We start from the raw sequence: 7,861 nt of genomic DNA, 5'->3' as shown, positions 1-7,861 counted from the left end.
GAGGACGGGGGAAGAGAGGAGGACGGGGGGAGAGAGGAGGACGGGGGAGAGAGGAGATGGGAGTTGGGGGGTGACAGGAGAGAGGAGCGAGAGGAGGAGAGAGGTGGCTAGATCCATTTTGTGCTTGGTTTGGGTAATGTCAAAAATGCCTTTTGTTGTTTAAAAAATTATTTTACCCTTTTATTAGAGCAGCTTCTTCAAAGGTCATGGGAGAAGAAGTCATGCTTCTAGGAGACTATTGTTTCCCCTAATCTCAGTCATCCAACATCTCTTGCCACTGGAGAGAGCTGAGCCTTCAGTCCCAACAAAAGTAGTATCTGAGAGTTAGGACTGTCCAGACTGTCAATGAGCTTACTGTTCATTTCAGTCCTCCTGAAGAAGAGATATATAGATTTTCTCTATCCCTTAAAAGTCTCCTGCACATTGCCGGGTACGGTGGCTCAGGCCTGTAATCCCAGCACTTTAGGAGGCCAAGACGGGCGGATCACGAGGTCAGGAGATCGAGACCATCCTGGCTAACCCGGCGAAACCCCGTCTCTACTAAAAAATACAAAAAACCAGCCGGTCAAGGTGGCAGGTGCCTGTAGTCCCAGCTACTCGGGAGGCTGAGGCAGGAGAATGGCGTGAAACCAGGAGGCGGAGCTTGCAGTGAGCTGAGATCTGGCCACTGCACTCCAGCCTGGGCAACAGAGCCAGACTCCCTCTCAAAAAAAAGAAAAAAAAAAAAAGTCTCCTGCACATAGACTGGGTGAATTCTTCGTGAACTGATTTGTTTTCATTTCTGAAGCTCCCTTGTTCTACCCCTTGATTAGTTTATGTTAAATTTTATTCATCAGTTTAGAACAAGTCACAAAATCATTTGCTAATAAACTCAAATCATAGGAAGGTCAAGAATTAAACAAAAACAAACAACAAAAACACTGCCATAGACCCCAGTAACTTGCTCTCTCTCTCCCCCCCATCTCTCTCTCTCTCTCTCTCTCTCCCTCTCTCTCTATATATGTGTGTGTATATATATATATTTTTTTTTTTTCTTTTTTCTTTTTTTTAAACGGAGTCTCGCTCTGTCACCCAGGCTGGAGTGCAATGGTGCAGTCTTGGCTCACTGCAAGCTCTGCCTCCCAGGTTCACGCCATTCTCCTGCCTCAGCCTGCCAAGTAGCTGGGACTACAGGCGCCCACCACCACACCCAGCTAATTTTTTGTATTTTTAGTAGAGACGGGGTTTCACCGTGTTAGACAGGATAGTCTTGATCTCCTGACCTCGTGATCTGCCTGCCTCGGCCTCCCAAAGTGCTGGGATTACAGGCGTCAGCCACCGCCCCTGGCCAGCTATAATTCTATTTTCATGTCAACAGATGTGTTTGGGAAGCTATCTCCAGTGCAAAAAAAAAAACTTTCTGGAAATTGCAATAACAAAGGCAAGCAGCCACATTTTTATGGCTTATTATTGGACCTGAATTCTGTTATTTTCCATCTGTCTGCTCAGTCTCCTTGTAACTAGCTGTCCTTCTTCCTTCTCCCACCCTAGCTTCCTAACACCAGAGTTAAAACCAACAAAGCATAAAAATCCTCAAGGTGATCTAAAATCGCATGCGAAAGGTATAATAGAATCAATCATCAAGCAAACCAAATTAAATCAGAATCCTTCAGAAAGAATCACCTATTCAAATAGAATTCCATACCTTCTCACTTCATCCATGACAAAGTTTCAAAATTTATCTAACTAGAAATAATGCCTTTCATTTCACATTCAGGGAGGACAGAAAACTGAAAATATCACTGCTACAGGTAACTTGTTCATTCAATTGTATTTGATTTGATATTGATTTTATTTGATATTACATTTCTAGAAAGCTGGTTTTGTCACAACAGATTGTTTCAGAAAGGAAGAACTGGATTACAGGGAAAGAAGACAGAAATAAGATTTGAGGGAAGAGTGCAGGTAAACTTCATGTGATTCCAAATTTTGCTTTGACCCAGCTTTAGGCATAGTTCAGATGGGTGGAACACTTGAATCTCCTCCATTTATGGAAGCCTCTAAGCTGCCCCCAGAACTGAATCTCCGGTGTTTCTTTAAATCAGACACAAGTCTCCAGGGCTGGACCGAGAGACACAGGCAAAGCCTATGCAAAAATAGAATTATAAATACTATATCCCTCCTTTAGAGAATGAAGTTGTATATTTTATAAAGTGATATAGCTATTAAAACTATTTTAAAGTGATGAAACAGATTCAGAAAAACCATGAGATATGTGCACTATCACTCAAGTCATATACACAGAGCTATGATTCAAATATAGGTGTGTTCAACTCTTCAGGCCATGCTCCTTTTTTATACCTCACCTAACCTTAAAAGTACTGTATGTTTATCTAATAGCTCCTTCAAGCCCCATTTCTTCACTCCTAAACATTATCATTATATTGTTATAAACAGGAAACTTTCATTTAAGACACTTGATTCAAAGAAAAAAATTTTAAAAAGACAGTAGTTTACAGGGTTTTTTTTTAATTTTTAGAAATGGGGTCTCACTATATTGCCCAGGCTGAAGTGCAGTGACTATTTACAGGCATGATCATAGCACATGGTAATCTTGAACTCCCCCCAGCCTCCTGAGTAGCTGGCACTACACGCATGTGCCACTGTGCCAGGCTGCTGGTTGATTTTAAATGGTACTTTCACAAAAAAAACTATTTTCACTGGCATTTAGGGTACATTTTACAATAAACATCATGGTCAACCATTAATATCTACCCTAGGCAAAATTATGAAGTATCTTAACTTTGCCTTTCAAGACCTCAGTCACATAAATTCTATATTTCATCACATACTAAGAAGAATCTGAAATTCATTTGCATTCAAGATTAAGTAATTCAAAATAGATGAAGGGCTTTGCTTTCACAGGATTTAAAGGTTTAAGGTGCTGACTTCTCAGGCCTTTCTATATGTTTACAGGGATCATAAACATGTTATCCAGCATTCCCCAAAATTATTTGACCACAGAACACTTTTTTCTCTACATAGAATCTCAAATAATGCATTTTGAGAAATAATGGCTGCCAGGCCATCAGCCAAGTTTTCCCTGCAACAGATTTATTTTTCTCTAAATGTCCCTACAGAGTAAAAATTATAAATGAATGATCCAAAAATGAAATTAAAAAAAAAACCCCATTTTTACAATAGCATCAAAAAGAATAAAATACTTAGAGTAAGTTTAACAAACGAAGTGCAAAACTAGTACTCACACCACAAAGCACTGTTGAGATAAATTAAAGATCTAAATAATGGAAAGATGTCCAATGTTTATGAATTGAAAGGCAATATTGTTAAGATGAGAGTACTCCCCAAACTGATCTACAAATTCAAAACAATCCCTAGCAGAATTCCAGCTGACTCTGTAGAACAGGACAAGCCAATTCTAAGATTCATGAAACTCAAGAGACCCAGAATAACCAACATAATCTTCTAATTGAAGACTAAAATTGAAAGATCAATACTTCTCAATTTGGAAACTTACTAGAAAGCCACAGTAATGAAGACAGTATGGAACTGGCATAAGAATAGACATATAGGTCAATGGAGTAGAGTTGAGAGTTCAGAAATAAACCCATATATCTACAGTCAAATGATTTTCAACAAGGGTGCCAAGATCATTCAACAGGGAAAGAATAGTCTTTTTAACAAATGATGCCGAAACAACTGGATAGCCACACACCAAAGACTAAAGTTGGACCCTTACTTCACATCATATGCAAAATTTAATCCCAAATGGATCAAAGGTCTTAATGAAAGAGTCAAAACTATAAAACTCTCAGATAAAAATATAAGGATAAGTCATTATGAACTTGGATTTGGCAATAAATTCTTAAACACCAAATCCATAAGCCTCTGTAAAAATAAATAAATTGAACTTTATGAAAATTAAACTTTTGTGCTGCAAAGGATACTATTAAGACAGTGTAAAGACAACCCATGGAATGGGAGAAAATATTTGCAAATCGTATATAATAGACTTGTTTTCAGTGAAAAACTCTTACAATCCCCAATAATAAAACAAGTAATTCAATTAAAAATGGGCAAAGGATCTGAACTGACATTTCTCCGAAGAAGATATACAAATAGACAATAAATGCTTGAAAAGATGCTCTATATCATTAGTCATCAGGGAAACAAATGAAAATCACAATGAGCTCCCACTTCACACCTGTAAAATGGCTATAATCAAAGACATAGATGCTAATAAATGTTGGCCAGAATGTGGAGTGGAGAACACTCATACACTGCTGGTAGGCATGTAAAATGGTGGAAAAGTTTGACAGTTCCTCAGAAATTTAAATGCACAAACACCCTTTGACTCAGCAATTTCACTTCTAGCTATATACCCGAGAACTGAAAACATATGCCCACAAAAAAAGCTTGTACATGGATGTTCATAGCAGCATTATTCACAGTGTCCAAAAGGTGGAAATAATCCAAATGCCCATCAATGGATGAATGAATAAACAAAATGTGGTATATCTACATAAAGGGATATTATTTGGCCATCAAATGAATGAAATACTATTACAAGCTACAATATGGACAAATTTTGAAAACTTGCTAAATGAAAGAGCCAGCCACAAAAGATCACATATTATATGATTTCATTTATATGAAATATCCCAAACAGGCAAATATAGAGAGACCAGTATATTAGTGATTTATTAAGCCTGGGGGAGGACAGGATTGGGAGATTGGGCGCAACAGCTTAAGGGCGCAGGGTTTCTTTTCAAGGTGATGAAAATGTTCTAAAATTGACTGTAGTGAGGGTCACACAACTCTTTGAATATACTTTTTGTAACCTTTAAATGGGTGAATTTTATGGTATATGAATTATATCTCAGTGAAGTCATTTCCCTCAAAAATCTGTAGCACAGGCCTCAAAATGTGCTCAGTGGAATGGTTCCTTCCATGGACCATGGGTTATTGGTCCACAAAGTGCTAAGGAGCTTGTACCACTATAAAACTGTAACAAGACTTTCTTGAAAGTGTACTGCTTATCCAAGCACAAGCTTATCTCGTTCATAGTCTCCTGTGGGTAGCACTGATCTATCGCACTACACACACCAAATAGAATGGTTTTTAGTGTCTCTGGTGACTATGGCTACAGAGACTAAAGTGAGGAGGGCAAGCAATCTTGTAACAATGGCTACTCCCAAATTTCCATGTCAGCAGGTAGAGCATGAGGCCATGACTGAGAGAAGAGAGTTGTTAGCGAACTGCCGAATTTGGAAGCAGGGGTAGGGTATGGAAGATGAAGAATAGGAACCGAAATATAAAACTAATCCAGAGCTAGAAGTGGAACAAGAGAACCACAGCTAAGAAAACAGCAGTAACAATGTATTCAAATTTAGCTTCTTTAAGAAGCATCTGGAGAGCTGAAAAATGTGGGTGACAAGCTACCACCCTCACTGGCCTGGTTGGGATATGGAAGGACCTGAGAGGAGGGTCAGGAATCTATACAACAAGCAGTATAGACAATTTCAATGCAAGTAGTCCTTGAATCCCACATTAAAACAGTGAACTAGAGGAAGAAGCAGAAAATAAATGCACACAGCAGGGATGGAATAATTTTATAGAGATTTTATGGGATTTTGTGGAGATGAATCCCTGGTAGTTCCTGGAATCCCTGGAGGACTCTTAAAATTGAAGCTGAGTTCATTGTTGAAAAAAGAAAAAAGAAATCTATGCTTAACTATTTTGCAATATAAGATTTTGACTTATTCTTACTCTAATTACAAATCAGGACTTCAAGCAATGTCCTATTTTTTTTTTTTTTTTTTTTAAGCAACAACATGGAGTTACACAATGTCCTATTTTTAGTAAAAAAAAAAAAAAAAAAAAAAGACGTTAGGATGTAAAAAACAAAATAAAAACTATAGTTTAAATTTCTAGCTCTTCTTAGAGTTGTAGAGGTATATTTAATCAACAATGTATAACAAAGTAATTTCAATTAGGCTAAACATCAGGTTAAAAAGAGCTATGAGTTAGGGTTCAAGTTTAAAGAGAGCTATAAACAGGGAGTCTAGGCCTTGAATAAACCAGCCTACAAGTATTTATTGAACACCAACCACAAAACCATCATTTTATAGGCACCATGGAAGACAAATGTCCTTGGCTCCAAGGATATTATAAATATGGAGACAAGGCATTTAATAATAAATGAGAATCATTTATTCATTCAGCAAACATTTACTGAGTATCTGCTAGGCTGAAGACTGGCAAATATGAAAGAAAAATTATTTTGTATTTATTATATTATCTATCCTTTATGCCTTTTTGCTTGTCTGAATATTTTATAATGATTTTAAGTGCTAGTTAAATTGTTCCAGTTTAGTGTTGGCTAATAACAACTGCTAATAATATTGATTTCAGGTTTGAGAGAATATAGCACTCAAGACAGAATTAACACTAATTGAAAATTATGCCTTTAATTGAGCCTAAAGTAAAAAAAAAAAAAAAAAAAAAATCTGGTAACGACTTTTGCTTTGAATTATGTGTACTTACTTTTCCTTTCAAACTGCCTTTAAACTCTTTATATCATTTATTCTGGGATTTAACTAAAATACTGCCTGATATTATTTCCTAAGACTTTACACATGTATATCTCAGTCTTTGAACACAGCCAAGAGAAGGCATCCTATCTTATGCCCCTTTATATTCCCATCATACAGCACCGTTTCCTAAAGATTAATAATGATCCATTCAAATATGAAAGAATCTTGTTATAAGTGCAACATAATTGGACAGGCGCTAGACTACAGGATTGCCACATTATTTCAGTCTTTTACTCAACAGAGTTATGTTTCTAAGAATGCCGGTGATGCCTTATTCAAAAGAAAAACTGCGAAATAATGGCATTACACTGTTTTAATGAGAAAGATGATGACAATAGGTTTTCCTGACAAAAAAAAATGATTGGATTTATGGGTAAGTTCATGTACTCGTCCAGAAGAAAAGCACTTAAATATGTTGATCAGCCAAGCTCCCTGTGCAGTGTAAGGCTCTATAAATGTTAATCCCGAAGTAAAATCTTTACCTCGTAGAAATTTAAAATCTAGTCTCGCACCACCTGCAGCCCGTCCCGCCCCAGGCGCTGCCGCCTGCGCCGGTCTCGGAGCCGCCATGCCTAAGTGCCTCAAGTACGACCAGGAGGTGTACTTCGCCGAGAGGGTGACCTCTCTGGGCAAGGACTGGCATAGGCCCTGCCTGAAGTGCGAGAATGTGGGAAGACGCTGACCTCGGGGGGCCGCGCTGAGCAGGAAGGCAGGCCCTCCTGCAACCACCCTTGCTATGCCGCCATGTTTGAGCATAAAGGCTTTGGTCGAGTTGGAGCCGACAGCCACACTTTCAGGTAAACCGGGTTCCTTGGCCGCTCGCTGGGCCACTGTCTAGGCAAATGCCAGGCCTCGCCCACAGATGTCCAGGGCTTCTTTGTAGCCCCTAATGCCCTCAATAAACATGAACACTTGGAAAAAAAAAGTAAAACCTAGAGCAAAGATAACAGGAACAAAAGACATTTAATTTAAAAGGAAGAAGATAAGAATTTTAGTGCACCCAGTTTAACTTTTTTGTGTTTAGAAAGACTATAAAGTGAATATAGGTTGTATTTTTCCTGTCATGTTATTTATATGCCATTATTAGGTAGCTGAATTTCTATTTCAGCCATTACAAACTGTATCAGTTGCTTTTAACCTGTCTTGCCAAGCATATCTGATAACTCCTACCTACCTTCGGTTCTGAAAGTTCTTTTGCCCCGTCAGACGCCTACTCCAGTCTTCAAGCCTTTCTCCATCCTCTTCACATCAACAGCTTCTAGCTT

The 7,861-nt window shown here is 38.2% G+C and overlaps 1 pseudogene; it reads left to right on the top strand.

Moving 5' to 3' along the window:
- Positions 1-7,164: 7,164 nt before the first annotated feature.
- LOC111539426 lies at positions 7,165-7,397 on the top strand (annotated as a pseudogene).
- Positions 7,398-7,861: the final 464 nt, after the last annotated feature.

The sequence above is a fragment of the Piliocolobus tephrosceles genome, chromosome 2 (genome assembly GCF_002776525.5).
Source record: "Piliocolobus tephrosceles isolate RC106 chromosome 2, ASM277652v3, whole genome shotgun sequence".
NCBI classification, from domain to species: domain Eukaryota; kingdom Metazoa; phylum Chordata; class Mammalia; order Primates; family Cercopithecidae; genus Piliocolobus; species Piliocolobus tephrosceles.
This window is presented reverse-complemented; position numbering and strand designations above follow the sequence as displayed.